The 20,624-nt window shown below is 43.2% G+C and overlaps 1 protein-coding gene and 1 long non-coding RNA gene across 8 annotated transcripts in view; one reads left to right on the forward strand and one right to left on the reverse strand.

Annotated features, from left to right (window-relative positions):
* Positions 1–18,149, reverse strand: part of LOC142363209 (uncharacterized) — a 30,648-nt gene extending 12,499 nt beyond the window's left edge. For 2 of the 3 annotated variants that reach the window (XR_012765559.1, XR_012765558.1), the window contains exons 1-3: positions 18,063–18,149; positions 11,882–12,194; positions 7,727–7,796 (exon numbers count right to left, since the gene is read on the reverse strand). This is a non-coding gene — a long non-coding RNA (uncharacterized LOC142363209). The remainder of the gene's footprint in view (positions 1–7,726; positions 7,797–11,881; positions 12,195–18,062) is intronic. The other variant, XR_012765560.1, reaches the window with a different exon arrangement.
* A 54-nt stretch (positions 18,150–18,203) lies between these two features.
* The window catches only part of MRTFB (myocardin related transcription factor B), a 108,300-nt gene continuing 105,879 nt past the window's right edge, over positions 18,204–20,624 (forward strand). For 4 of the 5 annotated variants that reach the window (XM_075436116.1, XM_075436115.1, XM_075436121.1 and 1 more), the window contains exon 1: positions 18,204–18,308. The gene's annotated coding sequence lies outside the window, so the exon portion shown is untranslated. Of the gene's footprint in view, positions 18,309–18,658; positions 18,678–20,624 lie in introns of those variants that run through there. The other variant, XM_075436117.1, reaches the window with a different exon arrangement.

A 20,624-nucleotide genomic window follows, 5' to 3' on the forward strand; every position in this document is an offset into this window, starting at 1 on the left:
ACCCAAACAAACTCTACCTTCAAAACTACTTTTTCTGCACAAACATTGATAGTAGGGCTCTTCTAGTACCAGCTGTATGGATCAATTTCAAACTTAAACGCAAACCACCTGACCAGAAATCCACAGTGCTTACAAAATACGCAGCTGTACTGTAACAGAACAGTGACTTTTAAAAAAGTACAACAGTTTAAATGTGAGGGGTTTGTGACTGTGAGGGTTTATCAGTTGCAGAGTGATAGTACAACCACAAATCACTTTTAAAAATAAAAACATTTGCCTCTAAAGCTTTCCTTAGTCATCCAGAAGTCCAGTTCTATGTCTGCAGAACAGAATCCAAAAGCAAACATCTGCCAAAAAATAGTTATTAAATGAATACATTATTTGTGTGCCAAACAGCGTAAAGAAATGTAACAGGGTCGTTAAAGAAATGTGGCATGTGTGGGCTTACCAACTGCCAATCTTTATTGCTGGCTGCTAGCAGGGGTTATAATCCTTTTATAAGGGCTATTTTAGGGTAAAGCTCTCCTTAGCGCTTACTCAAAGATAGCTTAAATTAAATTAATACTCAATTGATCTGTTTTCTACAATATGTGGTTTTAAGAAATGCAAATGGGGTCATAAACCAGAAAGTTCAGGCACTATCGCTCCAGGATTTTGTAGTACTTTGTAATGGTAACTTGTTTCACGCGTTCACTCTTTCTTGATACAGCAGCAAGAATAGTGGGTACTTGTAGAATCAACTCAAACTAAGGGTAAACCCTTTTGTGCTTTTCATATGAATTCCTTAATACCAACTTCACTGTGAGCTGCCTTCTTGCATTGAAAATACACTCACTGGCAATATATACATTAATTTTCTTCATTTGCAGTTGCATATGCTTTTTTCCCAAAGTTTCCATTTTTTTCTATAGTCATCCTTTCCAAAACTTCCTAATATCCTGTTCCGCAGCTGGCTAGCAACCTAGTCAAGACAGAACTGATATATGTATTTGCCAATAATATTTCTCGCTTCGGTTCCTTTATTTCCTGTTCATTCTAAGTTCAGCTTCAAACCATGAGAAATAATATCCCTCCTCACCTACAAGATGAGGAGGAAGAGTTAGACACCGGGAATCTGTCTTGATGTTCTTCAGTTAAAAATGACTGACCTGGGGTAACGGCGGCTTTGGTGAGGCTAGGAACCTGGGATCGGTGGGTGCATCTCTTGTAACCTGGAGTTGCCTTTGTCTGTTTATTTTTAAATCCAGATTCAAGTTCTACAGGCATGAATTTGAAATTTCTGCCAAGAAAGCTAATGGGATCCTGGGGTGCATTAAGAGGAGTGTGGCCAGCAGGTCAAGGGAGGTTCTCCTTCCCCTCTGCTCTGCCCTGGTGAGGCCTCATCTGGAGTACTGTGTCCAGTTCTGGGCTCCCCAGCTCAAGAAAGATGAGGAGCTACTGGAGAGAGTCCAGTGGAGGGCTACAAGGATGGTGAGGGGACTGGAGCATCTCTCCTACGAGGAGAGGCTGAGGGAGCTGGGCTTGTTCAGCCTGGAGAAGAGAAGGCTGAGAGGGGACCTTAGAAATGCTCACAAATATCTGCAGGGTGGGTGTCAGGAGGACGGGGCCAGAATCTTTTCAGTGGTGCCCAGCAACAGGACAAGGGGCAACTGAAGCAGAGGAAGTTCCGTCTGAACATGAGGAAGAACTTCTTCCCTCTGAGGGTAATGGAGCCCTGGCCCAGGCTGCCCAAGGAGATTGTGGACTCTCCTTCTCTGGAGATATTCAAGACCCGCCTGGACGCAGTGCTGTGCAGCCTGCTGTAGGTGACCCTGCTTTGGCAGGGGGTTGGGCTGGATGACCCACAGAGGTCCCTTCCAACCCCTGCCATGCTGGGATTCTGTGATTCTGTGAAAGGCTGCGTGACCCATGTGGTACAGAAAGGTGGCGAAGACTCTAGGTGTTTGGTCAGGGAAAGAGTACTTTGAGACCTCGTGCCCCACAGGAGGAATGGGATCAGACAGCGCAATCCGCCCCAGGCTGCAGCGGAGAGGTGGTTCAGAGCTACTCTCCTCTCTTGGCTTCACTTGGTGAAGTCACACTGACAGCTGAAATGGTTCAGTTCGTAGCGTTGGCTTCTCTTAACTCTTTCAGGGAACCAGCATCATAATGACTGAACAAAAAGCTTTTTTCCCCACTAACTTGATGCACTTGATCACTAACTTGATGCGTGTGTATAGATATAAAAATATACACAGCTGAAAGAAGGCTCAGAAAACCTGACGCTAAATAAGAGGGAACAAAGAGGCTCCTGTAGAAAACACACTCTTCAGCACCATCATCTTCCCCTGCATTTTATTCTTGGAATCAGCCGGTGGATTCTGGGGAAAAAAACAATTTATTCCGTTGTAAAAGGCCAGAGGGAGAGAGAATGTACATGACTGGCTAAATGTTTTGGTAAGGTTGAACAAGGAAATGCTCAAATGTTTTAAAGCTTCAGTGCAGTTTTTTTATTTTGAGTACAAAATGTTAAGAGTTCATCTCCCAGACTTCTCAATACAAGTAGGCTGGCTGTTTTTTCACTTGAGTTTTGATCTGTATTTTACAAGCTTCCCTGCAATAAATTAAAAGGAAGAGATATTCTCAGCAACACAGCCTTGAAAACAGGGAAGAAATGTTCAGTAGCTTGGCTAGCCAATCCTTAGCTAAGAGATTAATTCTTTGGTCTTAGTGAACTTAGTAAGGGTAACCAGGGCTACTACACTGCTGTGGTGACTTCTTGTCTAAACAGAAGATGTTGCTGCAGTCTGTCAAAATGGGCCTGCATACGTACTAATTTTACTGTCTTTTTTTAGAGCATGGCAAAATTCTCTTAATCCACAACTCCTACAGAGCAGTCTTCCTAGGAATATTAAACTGGGGTTAAATAGATACTATTTTCTTAGCTTGCATTTTCCCATAGTTCTCTTTGTAAGTGCTTCCCTCTGCACGTAAAACCGTAATTTTATTTATAGGGCCCTCTTGCAGTCTTGTTCTTGAGCTCCCAGCTGCTTCCTCAGCTCTCAGAATGGCGCTTGGTCTCTGAATGGTCTCAGAATGACCACTCTCATTTTTATTTTTATTTTGTTTATGAAAAGACAGTGGTCAGGTGGCCAAAAAAAGCTTTGCAACTGATTTGCCTTTTTTAATGGCTACCGTTCTCCCGTAAGTTTGTTCAGCAGATCACAATAAACAGTCTTTTACAGAGACACAAAGTAAAACCACACAGAAGTCTCTTTCTTCTTATGAGATGGTAAGGTTTACCATGAACTGGGTCCAAAGACAACTAACCACAGTTTCAGAAACTATTAAGCTAGCAACCACAGCTGGGACTACTGATTAGAAAATTTTAGGCAGGGGACACACAGGAGGATTTTCAAGAATGAAATTTTTGAGGGTAGAATTTTCAAAATCATTACTAAATCTATCACATGCGTACTATGAATTTATGAAAGCTTGATTTTTAAATCACTGTTCCGCACTTCTCCAGCTTCTCTTTGATAACTGTAGTTCAACTGAATTCAAATTCCATCAACCGTAACTCAGAAACCTTGAAAGAATATGCTGGAATATTGCATAATTGGCCTAGCAACAAGAGAAACAAATTCCCGTCTGTAGAGTCAGTGAAATAGTTCTGGTGTCTCTCTCTTTAGTGACTACTACGTATTGTCCACTGAAACATGCCAACATTCAAATTTCAAACACACACAAAACCATCTCCCAAACGTGACGTTGCTGCATTTCAGCCCCCCCAAAATTGGCAGCGTATTTCTAAGCGAGTTACTTGCATAGAGCAACTCGGTTCCCATGAGCGTCCGCAGTGGGACACGCGATTCTCCTCCGTCTCCGGAACCCCGTCTTGAGCGCAGGCAGCGTCGCGGGGCTCGGGGCAGCGGGCACGTGCAGCCGCAGTGCGGGTCTGCAGGCCCTACGCCCACAGCATCCTCCAGCACTGACTTAGGTAACATCATACAGTTTCTCTGTAACTTTTTGCTCATGAGGCTGTTTGCCTTATTCTCTGATTCGCCATTCAACTGTAATCTTCCTCCTATTTTTCCTCTGGAAGTATCTAATTTATTTCTTTTTTGCATCTCTTATCCTAATGATGTCTGTCTGTATCCTTCTCCATTTGTTTGCCTTCGGGAATGCTGCTTAAATATTGCTGCAGGTTTTGCCGTCTACTGAGCACAACTAACACCGAGTTCTTTGCAAGACTGGCTGTGCTGGAGCCTTGTCCAGTGCTTAATATCCAGGGGCTTATATAAAAAATATATTGCACTTCATTCTCACTTTGGTCTCAGACTTGAGGCACATCACACTTGGAAAACTGACATGTAGAGAAAACAGAGCAGCAGGTTGGCAACACGTAATTCTCAGGTTTTGTCTTGGATTTTTTTTTTAATCAGATTAAAACCAGGCCAAATACAGATACAATAAAAGTATAACCAGTTGAATTTCTAAATTATTCCCAGCCCTTGAAAACTTTCAAAGCATTTTCTATGTACAACAAAATTCTTGGAATCTTATGCGTAGACAGCAGAAGTTGCAGACTTTCTTGTGGCGTTTATATCTCACGGCCCTTGTAGCACATTGCAGTAATACAACTGTCAATTTTTCAGAGCCTGCAAAAACTCATATTCCATGCATAATCATTTATAGCAGGACTTGAGAGATCTGCAACAGCAAAAATATTAATGCCATGTCTCCTGTTTCGTCTAAATTTTCTTTAACAAAATCCCCCCATCTTGACCATTGTCAAGATACCCTTTGTTCCCGCCCCATCTTTAAAATCTGTCAGTGTTAAGTGTTGGAAAGAACTACGGCCTACCACCGTCTGCTGCAGCACAACAGCAGAAGTCTGGAGACCCTTCCAGAAGAGTCCTGCCCGTAGCACACCTGGAAATACCTGGGAACTTCTGAGGCACGTCCCGTGCGACTCTTGGTGCCTGAGGTACCAGCTATACAGACGGTCTTTAAGACAGTGAAGATGTCTCAACCAAGCAGAAATAAATCTGCTGTATTACAGTTTGTATAACTATTACAGTAAATTAGGGTTTTCTTAAATATTTTTATTATATTGCACATCACTAGCTGGCGGAAGCCATAATCAAGATTTTCTTTTTCCCTTTAATACTTGCTTGACTGAAGGTTTGAATGATCATATTCTAAATCATCTGAATGTCTTCCACAGAGTGTTACTGATACTAATATGTAGTGTTTTTTTTCTTTCCCAGCCCCATCAGCTTCTTAGGGATCCCTGACACATTTCTAGTGGCTTGAGTAACACACGGGTTACTACCCACGCAGAGGCACTTCAGCTGATGCCCTCTAGGAACCTCTGGCTTCCCTTCATTCACTACCAACCTCGCAGACAGCGTGCAATGTTACACGTATGCATAAGCACATGCGTGCACCGACCCAGGCGACACGGAGTAGCTGCTGGGCTGGGTAATACGAGCCTGCACATCTTCAGCGCCCATGTTTCTGAGAATGACCCTGGAAAAGTAAGCTACGGCCAGCCCTGTTTCTATATATAAAACTGTTTAATTGGTGGACTGCACCGAGAATAAATAATGAGCTAATTCTGAAGATCATTCCCAGAACAGTCAGGATAGTTTCTGCAAGTCAGAGCTCTCTCCTGTCCTTTGTTTTTCTCTAAAATGGTTTCGCTGTCTGAAGGTGAACGGCTTTTTACCTAAATGCAATTCTAGGAACAGTGCAATATTGCAAGAATGAAGCACTCTGCACATAAGGGAGGTCTTGGAGTGTTTGTTTACTGAATGTAAAAATTGTGAAAAGTTCAAATCCTAAAACTGGATCAAGGGTTTTAACTAGATTGGCGATGAAGTTCCTTCCATGCAAAAAAAGGGGGAAAAAAAAAAAGTTTTCAAGTACTCTCAGTCCATTAGGGAAGACTACTATCAGATTTTTTCCTAGGTAATGTACAGATCTTACTTACCTTGAGTAACAACAGTCTAAACTAGGAACTTAACTACAAATTTCATCTTGGAAAAAAGATTTTAAAGACACTTAAACAGGTACACTAATTCATTTTTCAACTTTAACTCTTAGCTGTAGCAGGTTATAAAGGCTTGATAATAATAACAAAAAATTACTTTCTATTTTTGCTCCTATTATATTTGACTTTGTTTTTTCTAATGTACCTGAAGTATACCTGGCTCCCCTATGTCTTGGGCTGTGCACTAACAAACAGATGAGGTCAGAAGTAGCACACAGAGTTCAGTAAAACTACTGCCTGGTGATGGGGTAGGCTTGCTCCCAGGCTTGCTGGTGAGTTCTTATATTAATACAGTAATTGTCTTTTTTAATGACTATGGACATAAATGGAACTCACATAACTTGACCTGTTGTGGTTGAAAGAACACAACCTCTAGTCAAACACCAAACAGACCCTATGGGGAGAGTACTGTGCTGTTTGATACATTATCAAATTCAGAGCTTAATTCTGCCATGCATTCGGTGATGTGTTTATTTTATCTCACAAATAAGGAACCAGAAAAACTAAAAGCAAAGGGATATTCCCAAGCTGATGAAACCAGTCTCTGATGAAGTGTGAAACTGAAACTCACCATGGACGCATAGATCAGTTTATACCTTAGAAGTCTTGTCTTTTGTATCCCTCCGTATGCTTTTCACTTCTGAGATGCTGTTATTTCTAACAAGTTTAAGGCAGAAGTCTTAATTTCAGTGAGTGTCCAGTGAGTGTTCAGTGATACTCTGAGCAGCACACACTGAAGTTTCTCTTGGTTCCTAGGACTGGTGCACTGAGTCACCCTCAGCGAGTCTCAGCCACGTGCAGAGATGTCTGCTACCTCCGGTATAGCTGTGGGACCAGTATGATGCCTATCCCATGGCACTAGCTCACCAGCAACACCGTTCTGGAAGCCAGTTTCATCTTACCTTCTGGGCTGTCTCTAACTCTCTCTAAGAGTGAGTTTCAAGTACTACAGAGAAATTCAGCCTAGCAGGCAGGATCCAGCTCAGACCTAGAAAATCGGGATTTCTAGGCAACTGCAATCAGCTTGCCCCTTATTGTTAGGGTTACATTGCTTCAACCAGCAGATTCCAAAACAGCATCAGGGCCAATCTGTTTTTATTTATCTAAAAGGCTCACGTGGACTTAATTTGCTATTGTGTGTTAAGAAATAATGAATAAGTAGAAAGGATTACGAACACATGTTTGGCCTAGAGAGGAAGAGAGAATGCAGCCGTAACTTCAGTTTTGAGATGCTGGATTTCATCATAAGCTTAACTTTCAAAGCTGACATGGGGATTTTGGTACATAATGCCTCATTTTCAACTAATTGTGTCTTAACTGAACATCCAAACCTTCAATTTGGAAGCTCAAATTAGCAGCTATATGGTTGTTTTTTTTTTTAAATGTGTGCCAACTGGAGGATCTAGGCATCTTGTAAGTACTGTATAAAATAGATTAAAATAGAAATGAGAACTCTTTAATCAACTTCAGCCAAGGAAGAAGGGAAACTGTGGGGAAGAAATGGTTACGCAACTCTGGAAAGAGTAGGAGAGAGAGGAGAGTCTTTTCAGCAGAGGAGACCTGTGTCCTACCCCCTCTTCTTACACTAACACTTTTGTTTTACCTCTTTGCATTTGAGAATATGTAAAAACCTAGACTTACTGCACTAGCTATCTATTATTTAATTACTTAACGGTTCTTATAATGTACCTTTTCAGGAGTCAAAAGTCTTTCTTCAAATGCAGACAAACAATCCATGCACCAGACTATTCTAGCCTAACTGTAAAAAAAAAAAAAGGCAATAAAATAAATTCAAGTGCCAGTAAACAAGATTATTAGCAAATAAAATAAACACTAAATTAGATATTCAATTATTTACAAATCAGCAGCTTAGATTCTAGCTCTATTTCATTTTATAAGAGTGCATTACAAGAGCAATCGACCTAAGAAGAACTAGTATTTCCCAGGCCTTTTTCTATTGCTTGTAAAGGTTAAATTTACTTCTGTAACTGCGCTTATTAACATCTGCTTTGCCTGTCAGGCTACCTGTTAACATGGAGAGAGCATGGAAATGTTGCTTACACTGAAGGACTTCTCATAGATACCAAAAATTAATTCATTTGTATTAAAATAGCAATCAAATATCTAAACAGTTTCCAAACACAGCATACACAGCTGGGACTCACTGCACCCATTCTATGTAAGAAGTAATACCCGGTATCCGACTACTTGCTCATCAACACTATCCCAAGTTGTATAATTACAAATCCACCTTAGTTCCCAATTAGTGCTACACAACAAGGTCTAAAGTTCTTAATACGGGTCTGGACAATCTCCAAGAGAATATCATGGGCCTCTGGAGCCAATATTTGATCATGAATAGCTCATAACACTGCACGCTACTTGTCCATGTCTCCACACCATGTATGGCCCAGACAGTCCGTAAGGCACAAACTGGTGGAGCCTGGGAATAATCATCTGGTCCTACTCTTCTTTGTCCAGTGTCAGAGACACCACGTCAGGCAAGTCAGATTCTGGTCCTCTGCAGCATGGCTATTCATATGTACATTGATTACAAAGTCATGATCAGCACTTCCACAACTCCACTTCTCACCTTGAATCTCTTACAACAGAATCACGGAGCAGATAAGTGTACAAATCGCACTTCTGCCTAACTGTACTTCTCTGTGACTCTGGAAAGCATACAATCGCCTGCCTCTGCTACATGAGATTATTATGCTAATTGGCAAAAAAACCCCGGAAGACCCCTGTATGAGTTTTTTTAAATAATTATGGCATCTGATGTAAAGTATATCTTTCTCACAAATCAGATAGGAAGATGATCTTTTTCACAGGGCATTCTTTCAGAAATTTTAAGTATTCGTTATTTTTATTAGTGCCTACTACATATTGGTAGATGCTGCATAAAAAGGATTATTCTTTCTGTTTGTTTAATTGGATTTATATACCACTGAGGCATACAGTGAGGGAGGTAGTAACTTCTAGGCTTTGAAAACCATACCTTTAAACATACTTTTATTAAGTATTAAGCATAATCAAGAAAAACTTCATGTAATCTGCTCTTTTATTCCTAATCAGTATCTTGAATAATCCACCCTGAAGCTTCCTCAGCTCTGTATGTAGACAAAAACAGTATCCTTACTTGAAGTTGCCTTGTTTAAGGGCTCAGAAGAAACAAAGAAATATGTAACTTTTCTCGATAACTCCCACTGTATGTTGTGTCAAAACCACACTTTAAAAGTTGAGATTCACCCCACTGAAGGGCACAAATATCCCATGAAAGACTTTTTACCACCTGTCAGGTAAGGTTTCATCTGGTGGCATATACCAGTTAAACATTAATGCAACTCACTGCTTCCTTAACTATTTATGCAAACTAATTTTCCAGTTGGGTATGAGGTGCTTGTATTTTAAGCCTAGCAAATTGATTAATGAATTGGTCAACATAAGTCTTGATTCACACGGAAAGCATCTGCAGATAAATAAATCAAAACACTACTTGCCAATTTATAATATTGTATTTATGCTTCCACCCCGTGCATGCTGAATGATGGCAGTGGCAAGTGAATCAAATGGGAACTTCACAGCTTCCCAAATGCCACAATCTGAGAATCTTTCACTAGCAATTATTTATAAAATAGATTTTTCAAACTGACATCTGATTAATTTCCTAAGCAAGATCAAACTTGGAAATAAAAGCAACTCTGTGCTCTTTGAAAGCATAAAGAAAGACGCCTGAAGTCAAACTGTCAGTGAACTAGCTGTGAGACAAAGTTGCAGAGGTGGCGTCATGGCAAGGGTTGGTGGTGACTGGGGCTGGCTGAGACAGAAGTGTGTGCTTAACAAAACCACCATCTACAGAAGCTGTGCAGTCTGTAATGTCCTCCCTCCCTCGGCCACCTTTGTGCCCTACACCAGTACACATTCCGTACTGCACAGTGGGACAGAGAGCTGAAGGAGCCCAAGCTGGACCTCTGCAGCTGAGTCACAGCTGCACCAGCATGAGCACGGGTGGTAACAAAACTGGGTTACACGACTGAGCCAGTCATGTCGGCCTGATCTCAAGGAACAAGCAGAACAGGGACCTGAAAAGGATGGTGCTTAAAAGGTAGGATGAACATGAATAATGAATTTTCAGGGAGTGCAAAATGATGTGATCACCTTCAGATTTTCCCCATCTGTTGCTAAGCAGCGTTCTTTAGTCACAAGCTTTGATTTACCAAATGAACAGCAGCCTCCGCACATTTTGCTGTTTTTACATTTTAAACTGTTCTTTTGCCAGGCTTTCATTGTAACTATATTTCATACTGCTCTAGAACAAAATAAGATAAGCACTGAGATATCTGCATCCCTTGGGAAAAGGTCTTCGTCCCTACCTGGGACAAGTAGCTAGTGGACTCTACAGTCTCCAAGAGGGAATTCAGAGAGCCTCCACCTCCTGCCTACCAAAGGAAGTGCTTTTTGCCTCTCAGGCCTGAGCTTTACATGAGAAATTGAACCTGCATCATGGAAAAGGCAAGAGTGTCACCCATTTGGGTTTGTATATTCATCACCAGTTTCAATCTGCATAAACAGAATCCCAGAATTTTTCCCATGGTGGGGGTGAATTAATTAATTCTTTCAGTCTGTACTAAGGATGTTGTTCCAATGATCAGACACCCATTCGATGCTCTGGGCATTCTGACAAAAATTAAAATTAAATCAACTATCTCTCTGCATGAGAAATTATCTCCCTCATTTAATTAGAAGGAAAGGGCTGGCTGCCAGTGTTCCAAAACTAAATACCAAACATCCCCACTGTAAACACCCTCTCCTCAAATGCTTTGACACACGACCAGAAATTTCAGAAATCCTCCATCCTGAAGACCAAGAGAAGCAATTGACAAAGAGTTCAGGATCTTTCACAAACTGTGGGCTACTAACCCACCCTTAGCTTCCATGTTTCTGCAATTTAAACACACTGTACTGGGAACTCGGTGGAACAAAATGAGTATTCATTTTGAAGTGTGAATTGACCATCACCTCCACCTTCTTTGATATTCATGAACAAGCCGTAGAGTAACATTCGCAGTCCTGTGGAGTATGTGGCCTGGAGCAGAAGATGCCCTCCGAGGAGAGAAAAGACATACTCATTCGTTACAGCAAGCCTTTTCCTACCTTTCTACAGTAAAGGCAGAAGGTTTTGAAGAGGTCTGCTAAACCGGCACTAAGGTGATAAATGATACTCTTTTCTTGCTAGTCTCTCTACTGGACAGCAGTGAATAAGACTATAAGACCATCATTAGGGCTTCAGGGTATTTTTGCCCGCTGGCAAGAGACTGACTAGAGATTCTGGAGTCCTCTGCCAAACCACAGAATATATCTTCAGCTCTCTAGAAAAACATTTCCCAAAGGGACATCTGGAAAGCTTCCCAAGTCTCCCTGGCTAACTGTAGCAGCCTCTGGTGCACACAGCTAACAACCGCTCCTCATACAGCCACCGGCCGGAATGCACACACACTACAGTCTACAGCTTTTCATCTCCTTCCAGATGCCTTAGCACTCACAGAAGCAACAGCCCTGCCTGGCCCATCATCTAGCTCTATCGCTCAGACCCTGAGCAGCTGCACTGCACTGCCCCAGTATAGGCCACCACTGTTTTGGCCTACTGAAGAAGATTTTTGTCTCATATAAATTAATATATGATGCAAAATAGCTTTAATGACCTGGGGATTTATATTCACCTCCTGCCTGCCTGGGAATAGCTGTGGACTTACACCTTACATCCACATGAGGATATGTCCCAAGCCAAATTTTTTGCAGTAGCAAGAGTCAACAGTGCCTTTCCCCCTCTTTTTGGTATACCTGGAGGGAAGTGAAGCAGAGACTGGTTTTTTTGTCTTCGTTCACCGCTTTTATTCCCCACCAGCTGCTGAGTAAAAGGACAGCAAACAGGCAACAAAACCTGCAGCATACGGGTAGGCAGAGTCCTGTTGCCAACTCAATTTCATCCCTGCAAGCTTCCAGTTTCTGCAAAACTGCAGGACCATGGCTGAGATGTGAAGGAACAGCAGTCTGGCATGCTCCTTGTTGCTCAAAGGAACCAGCAGATGAGGAGGAACGAGGCGTGAGAAGGCAGCAGAGATGGCATGCGCAGTGTTCAAAGGTGGGGCTCCACCTACACGAGAGGGAAAACAGGCAGAAAAGTCTATTGTTGGCAAAATGGGCTAACACAGGGGATACAGGTACCCCACAGGTATAAACCTGCTGATTGTTTGTGCTACAACATAATGCGCTAACAGCTAATGTTCATGAGATGCAATTATTTGCTGAGATCTAACCCTAAGCGTAATACTCATCACTGTCAGTTTCTCTAGAGAACACAAAAAATTTACGGCAGAGATAAGGTCAGCCTACCATTTCTGTAACATGGCTGTTTCAAATTAGTAATGGTTTATATACTTCTTTAACCTACTAATTTAACCAGCTGCCTGGTGGGAGACTTCCTGGGTTTTTTGGTTTGTTTTGTTCCAAGCTATTACGCTGATAGATGCTGTCTTCTTCTTTCTCCATTTATTTGTCATACAGATAAAAGAGCTGGTACTGTGGTGTACACTGGAAGTCCATCTAGACCAGCATCCTCCCTCTCAGAGCAGCCACAGTGGGACACTTCACATAAATACTCCCACGGAACTCAAGGAGCTGTTCGCCTGTGAGCGAACCGGCCCTTTTTAACTACGCTGCCATGCTGTAGGAGCCTTTGGAACAGGGATGCTAAAAGCTTATTCAAACCCACATAACGCTGTACCAACAAGTCATCTTACCTGGCTTCCCCCTCAGTCGTCTGAAATGGCTCAAAAAGACCTCTGGAGGATGGAGTCATTCTTACACTGCATAGCATGTTTTGTCAGTCTTGGTTTGATCTCAGGCCTTTCAGGAATATATTGGAATATAACAATTGCTATTTATGTGACACTAACACAAGCAAGAGTTCTCATCCTAGTTTCAAAATAGCTTGCTCAATTGTAAGCTAACTGCACAACTATTCTGTAATCCTACAAGTCACACGGCAAAATTGAGATATTTACTCAATGTACACAGTATACCAAGAAATGAAATAGCCTCCATTAAACACATAGCTGACACTTGGCTTTGGGAGCCAAGGCTAATAATTGCATTTATTTTTCTGCAGGTAGTCCAAATCTTTGAGGATATAACCTGCCAAAAATTACGAAAGAGCACAGATGATAGGTATTTGCACAAGCTAAGATAGCTCCTACTTAACGACCTACTCAAAGAAATAGGGATTTATCTCTTTGGAGAGTGAAAACAAGGTAACTGTGTCTGTTACTAGAAAGTTCCCTCTATATCCTCCTTTTCCCTCTAGCTTGGACATGATCAAAATCTCCTAACAAGAAGCAATTTCTGCAGTCATATCCTGTATTTGAACTTCTCTTGAGCTTCAACGTTAGCTGTTCCTTTGCGGACTGTGCATACTCCAGAGATACACTGGAAAAAACAGAACTACTTTCTGACAAAAATACCTGGAGCAGTGAACAAGTATTACAAAATGCTTTTCTCAGCATCTGAATTCTAACAGTGTGTAATTAAACCTAACCATTCACGTCAAGCAAAAGAACTCATACACTATGTACTAATTGTAACCTGAACAGAAAAATAACCAAATAAAGTGGCTCACTGGTGCTCCTGGGTAAAGGAAGATTTACAGAAATTCTCTGAAAAGTTTGATTTCTAACCTCGTGTGCAGAAGTTGATGTTATGGATATGAATATATTATTTTCAATTCTTCAATGATGGTGTATTTCTAAGATGTTCTAAAGCAGCATTTAAATTTCCTAACAGCTTCAAGACATTCTCATGCCATTACTAACAAAAATTCTATGTCTAATATAATTCATTTATATGTCATTTCTGTTTGCAGAGAGGTGTAACTATATGATACACTTCATCTGAGTGGGTGCAAATTGTGTTTGGCAAGGTTACCTATGAATACAAGCTTGTCTGAAAGAGCAGAAATTTGGCTATGTTTTACATTGAGTACTTCAGTTATTTGTGTTAGCAGATATGGGCTTCAAGTGCTTTCTGGAGAAGGATGTTACAAACGAATGTCACAATGCCTGAAGATCAGGATAACAAAACACCACTACTTGAAATGTACACCAGCATTTTTTTAAATTCTTCGCTAGGGTTTACACAGAATGTGGTTTTACTGAGCAGTGTATATGAATTTCCTCCCCAGTAAGCTAGTGCGATTCTTGTGTATAGTTCCCAAATATTTATACATCAGAAAAATAGACCAGAAGATCTGCAGAATACAGGCACTGTAAGACAATGCCTTTCTATAAACAACAGTAGCAAGTTATTATTGATAATAAGTCAGTCGGATGCACTGGTTATTGCATTAAGAGCAGGGAAATTCCGTGTTCATATGGAGCTATACACACAGGCAGGAGTGACAGCAAGACATTCTTAGTATTTCTGGACAACAGCTTCTTCTCTTCATCCACTCATATATGGACTTCTCGGTCTAGAAGACATAGAATAAACCCTCTCTCATCTCATATGCTTGAGAAAAGAACTGCTGGAAAGCTCTTGGAAAAAAAATCAAATTACTTTGAGTTATCATACGCAAGACTTTTACAGACACATCTCAGACAAGTTCACTGATGATTTTACTGCTACTCTTGCATTTGATATGACTTTGAAATGTGTAAACCCCCACAAAACTTTATGGGTGAACTGGATTAATTCTTGTGCTAATTCAAAATTAATTACAGATTATGTTTTAAATAATAAATTCTCTTTATTAACAAATCTGAACACAGTGTTTACATTTCCAAAACAATCTAACTTTTCCTATAATGCCTGCACTAGAACTGAAAAGCATCTGAAGTTTCTGGATAATTTCAAAAACTTTTTTGCCTTGTGTCATTAAATAAACAATTCTTCCCTAAAATATACAGCTTACAACTGCAGGATGAAATGCATATTTGTTATAAACTGCAACAAATATTTTTATTTGTGCATAAATTTGGATATTAAAACACTGCTATTGTGTCATTTGTCTGCTTTTCATGTTTAGCAGCATATGACAGCAGGACACTAGTTTGAAAGCTGCAGAGGGAGAGTTAGGCCCATCTTTTCAAACAGCAGCATTACTCTAGCAGCTAAAATCATTGTACCTCTGTTTCGTACGCTTACTTCCATTGTAAGAAAGGGAACATAGAATTCTTTGTTATTCTTGGAGGCAAATGCCAAGTGCTCTAGTTGAACTTTTCCGTAATAAGAAGGAAGTGTCGTACACGTTCATGCCCAAGACAGGAAAGGTGGTGCTCAAAAGACAAGAGCTATTGTGTGGAGCTGGACAACTTCCACGGGGTGACTTTATGGCAGAAACTGTTTTCAAGAAGTTATTTGCTGCTTTAAATGTGTCTTCCTTTTCACTGGCTAGTATCACCATGTTGTTTTCAAAAGCACAAATACCTTCAAGAAATTAGTATCAACTGTGTTTAATGTCAACCTTTTAACACACTTTTGTCTCTGATACTTTTTCCCCCAGGTTTTTAGTATTCTGCACTGTTCCTTATCAGGGAATACTCAAGGTATTCCATACTATGAACCACATCTCTACCCTTCTAATCAATGCCTTAATACATGCGGCAGTTAAAACTGCCAGAATAATCTAGACTGCATTGTGACATTAAAGATTCTACACCTCTTGCACAATGTTGTTGTACATGCTTGTTTCCCCATATTCTGTACACTCTGTAAAGCAGCAATCTGCATTTCTGCAATAATTATGTAATTTCAATTCTTATATATGACAGAAATATGATCCACAATGTTACCGTCACCTGAAATCAGTTAATCTTTTAGTGTTTCTGGTTTTTAAATGTGCTTGTATGTGTTGGTTAACTTAAAGGAAAAAGAAAGGTGAAGAGGCAGACTGAACTTTGTCAACTTAATCTCTCTGTAGCAAAGAAATGTCTTGTGCTTTGAGGAAAACAGAAAATAGAGAATTCTTTGTGAATGGAAACCACTCCAAGAAGATTAATACAGCAAATATTCCTGCCATTCAGTGCATTTGAAGAAGAAAAAAGTCATAACACAATTTCTTTGGCCCGATTATCTGACATCTCATCTTCAGTACCATTCACTCTCAAAAATTCTTTGATAGAATCTACATTATAAACTCAGTTTCCCCCTAGTTACTTTTAGTTATGTGTGCACTACTGAATTTGAAGGTGAGGAATTTTTTGTTGTTGTTGGGTTGTTAATTTTCCTACAACTTTCCAGACCAACTTTTTACTCCCAAAACATTAAAAAAATTAGAAGATGTTATAGGAGAGGGCAGCACCAAATATTTCGCCATTTTGAAGCATAATATACATGTTCTAGGCATGGTCATCAGGATGGCTTGATGAAGCCTCCGTGATTTAACCTTAGAGACTAAACGCAAAAACCAGAGATGTGGTTGGTTGAATCCCTGGTTTGTGTTAAAACATAAATATTGCCAAAGAATAATCAGCCTGTAAGCATATTTAAGTAATCCCTACAGATTTCTGACCATGCTAAAAGCATTTTTCCATGAAAAAAGGCCTTGAACTACGGTATTCCAATAGTCATTCCACTGCACAGTTTTTAACTGTATCAGTCTCACCTAATTCCCCGTTACATTCATCCCCATTACTTTTTCTGCTGTTTTTGTTAACAGCAATAGCTGTTATGGTCTTACGCAATAATTTGTCCTGGATTTAGAGTATCACTTCTCTCAAGTTTGGGTAAACGATGTTTGGACACAATAGACATCCATTGAATTCGGATTAAACTTACGAACATTTCTCTGCCTCAGCTTCGGCAGTTGTAGGACCTTCTCCAAACAATGCAATGGCAAAGCAGGACTAAGATCTGAATCTCTGTGCTATCACATAGCTTTTCTCCATTTTCTTAGAAATCTGAAATTTCAGATATAAATTGGTTTTATTCAACTTCACCTTAATTGTTTTATAATCCAAATTTGATTAATTAAATCCTATATATGAAATTATTTATTTGTAGTTCTTCACATTTCTGGTTTTAACAGCAGACTCACATCTGAACTACTTTATTTGAAGGATAATGAAGTAAATTTGGAGCAAATGACAGGTTTTAATGAGATCTTTACACAGTTCATTGCTAAGTTTCTGGGTCACTGCTGTCCCTTTCTGAAATCGGATAAAATCTGATTAGCTGACTGTAATCTAGAGGAATGACGGCAATGTGTACCCTCTTTTAAAAAGCAAAACAAATAATAAACCTTCCACCCAAATAATTTGTGCAAGTATTCTTTAAATGTCAGAGCATTAGTCTATAATGAAGCATATCAGAATGCCGGTTTACCACCTTAAAACGATGAGAAAGTTAAAAAGTGACTTTTTTTTCGCGCAGGTATAGGTTCCATTGGCCTGTGGCACCGCTGCCGAACAACCGCAGGCCCCGCACGGCTCCCTGCAGCGGGGAACCCGGAGCTGCCGCGGCACCGCGCAGCGCCGGCGCGTTGCCGTCTCCCAGCGAGCGCCCGGGCCCGAGCGAACTGCGGACGGTAAAACAGGCGGCACCTCCGCTCCCAACGGGAGCCGAACACCCACGAAAGAGCTGGGCTGCACGACCGCGGGCCTACGGCAGCGCCTCAGGCAGCGGCCCGTTCCCTGCTGAGATGCTCCCAGCTGCACGACACAGGCAGCAAACCCCCTGCCGACTGCGCGCATGCGCACATTCCGCCGGCGGAATAAACGCGACCGTTCGCTCCCGCAGCCTGCCAGGCGCGCGTCCCCCGGCTTCGGCGGCCTCTCCTCAGAAAGGGGCTTCTCCCTCCCGGCGGGTCCGGCGTCGGACCCCGCTCGGTCACCTCAGTCTCCCGGGGCGCACCCGAGGGACAGGCGGACGGCGCGGCCCGCCTCGCCACACCCCGAGCCTCAGCGCGCGCCCGCCCGCCCGCAGCACCTGGAGCACAGCTCTGCGGGGACGGCCCCAGCGCCGGAGGTACCTGCGGCCGGGGAGGACGGGGCGGGCGTCAGCGCCGGACCGCTCTGTGAGGGCACGCGGAGGGGCGCCAGGACCCGGATGCACCCGCCCCGCCCCCTCCCCGCCCCCCCCACGTGTTAGGCGGCCGCAGAGCGCCCGCGCGCGCGCGGCCTCCCCGCCCGCGGGCCAACCGCCGGAGCGCGCGCCCGAGGGAGGTCTCGGCCGCAGAACTCGCGAGAGGACATGTCCGCAGCGGCGGCGAGCGGGGGTGAGTGAGGGCGGGTGGACGGACGGACGGACAGACAGACGGTGCTGCCGGCCCCCTTGCCGCGCGGGGTCCGCGGGGGAGCGCGCGTCACGTGCCGGGCGCGGCGGGGAAGGGGCGGCGAGCGGCGGCCGCCGCCGCCGGGCGCCTCGGTGCGCGCCCCCGCCCGCGGCCGCCGCGTGAGGGAGGCTGAGGCGAGCGGGAGCGCGCCCGGTCCGCCGCGCCGAGGGGAGGCCGGGAGCGGTGGCCCTCCCTGCCCCGCCCCGCCCCGCCGGCGGAGGCCAGGGTGCCCGCGGGGCTGGCGGCCCCTCAGCGCGGCCGGGCCCCGCCGCAGTGTCACCCGCCGCGCAGGTGGGCCCGGCCCGGCGCGGGGTAAGGCGCACAGACGGCTGGGGGAGGCGGGGGGGAAAGGCGTAGGTGCAGGGCCTGCCCTTGGCAGTGCGCGCCGTGGAAGAAGAGCTGCTCCTTGTTGGGAGCCGCCAGGTTGAGGCCTGTAGAATCTACCTTTCTGGAGACATTCTCCCTTTTCTGGAGATATTCAGGACCCGCCTGGATAAGGTCCTGTGCAGCCTGCTCTGGGTGACCCCGCTTCGGCAGGAGGGTTGGACTGGATGACCCACAGAGGTCCCTTCCAGCCCCTGACATTCTGTGACTCTGTGGGCTCACTTACCTGCGCGGGGAGCCGCTGCGCTGGGGCCGGGGCCGCTGGGGGTCTGGCCTGGCCCTTGTGGAACAGGCAGCTTCCCGGTGGCGCTTGGTTCGTCGGCTGCGTGGGTGAAATCGCTACAGTGCATCCGCAGCGGTTGTGCGCGCAGATCTGCACCTGGGCTGAGCCTACATGGGCGAGTGCTGGTGAGAGTGCCGTTCCTTGGGATGGAGGGGCAAGGTGGAGGGCTGGCCTGCTGTGCCTTGCCTTCGTGCCAGCAAATATGTCCGTCGGCATCCTGTTCATCTGGGTATTGCACTGGTTTCTGAGTATGCAGCGCAGAAAACTGCCGTTGCGCTACCTCAGGGCCGTCGAGAGAGATACTGCTAGGAATTCATGGCTGCAGCGGGCAATATAGTTGAAATAAAAAGTGCAGGTTTTTAAATAAAGTGGATAATTTGGTTAATCATTAAATAAATGCCAGGAAATGATCTTTTCATGCATATTTCACAAACAGCACCGTGGAATCTCATAACTGTGTTGTCAGTATGTCTAAAAGATTTAGACTGATATCAGTCACCTAAGAAAAAAAAGCCAGCTTACGCTGTACTGTCAGTACAGCGTGTTCTAAAGTTCGTGTTTATGGGAAGGTGATTACACTTGTTCCTCACACTACATCTTTCCCTTTGTGATGGAAAAATGCCCAGGTTTTTAATTAATTGATGTTTTAAACCTCTCAACAATGGCACAGCTGGCATTTCATAAGATTATTTTCTTAATGTTTGACATTTTATCTAGTTCCTTCTGAAGTTTTCTTTCCTGCGTAATTAGTTAGGGCAAGCTATGATTTTGTGGCATAAGTTGCATTTAAAACTTGACAGAGTGCTGTCTGGTAATCACACCATCTAATAAGAAAATTAAACCATGTGGAAGCTGAAAACCCTTAGTCTGTTATTAGAAGTGCAGGGCAACTTTCACGATTGGGCTGTATTTGGAGAAATGTGGAAAACTGAAAATGATACAGGTGAATTTTTAGGAGCAGTCCTACAGTAACAGGAAAATCACCTTAATGTTTACCACTTCATGTTTATAGCTACCTGAAAGGAAGTTGTAGTGAGGTGGGTGTTGGTCTCTTCTCCCAACTAACTAGTGACAGGACAAGAGGCAATGGCCTCAAGTTGCGTCAGGGTATTGACGCAATTGGATAATTGGATATTAGGAAAACTTTCTTTACTGAAAGACTGGTCAGACATTGGACCAGGCTGTCCAGGGAGGTGCTTGAGTCACCATTTCTGGAGGTGTTCAAAAAACGTGTAGATGTGGCACTTTGGGATATGGTTTAGTGGGCATGGTGGTGTTGGGTGGATGGTTGGACTTGATGATCTTGATGATGGTCTTTTCCAGCCTATGATTCTGTGATGATTCTATGATTACTGTAGGCCATGCCTTTTTGGTGCTTCTGTCTTGTAACCTCTTCCTCTTGCATGTTTTGGTTTGGTTTTTTTTACATGTTTACTGTTTAACCTCTTTCACTGATACGCATAGAAACTATAACATCAGTTTCAGCCTTTGGGCATGCAAACCTTTAAAAGACACAAAACTGTGTTAGGATTCATCTCTCAGAACAAAAGCAACATTGTGTGGCTGAGCAATGTATGGGACCTTCTAGGCCA

The sequence above is a fragment of the Opisthocomus hoazin genome, chromosome 15 (assembly GCF_030867145.1).
Source record: "Opisthocomus hoazin isolate bOpiHoa1 chromosome 15, bOpiHoa1.hap1, whole genome shotgun sequence".
In the NCBI taxonomy this organism is placed as follows: Eukaryota; Metazoa; Chordata; class Aves; order Opisthocomiformes; family Opisthocomidae; genus Opisthocomus; species Opisthocomus hoazin.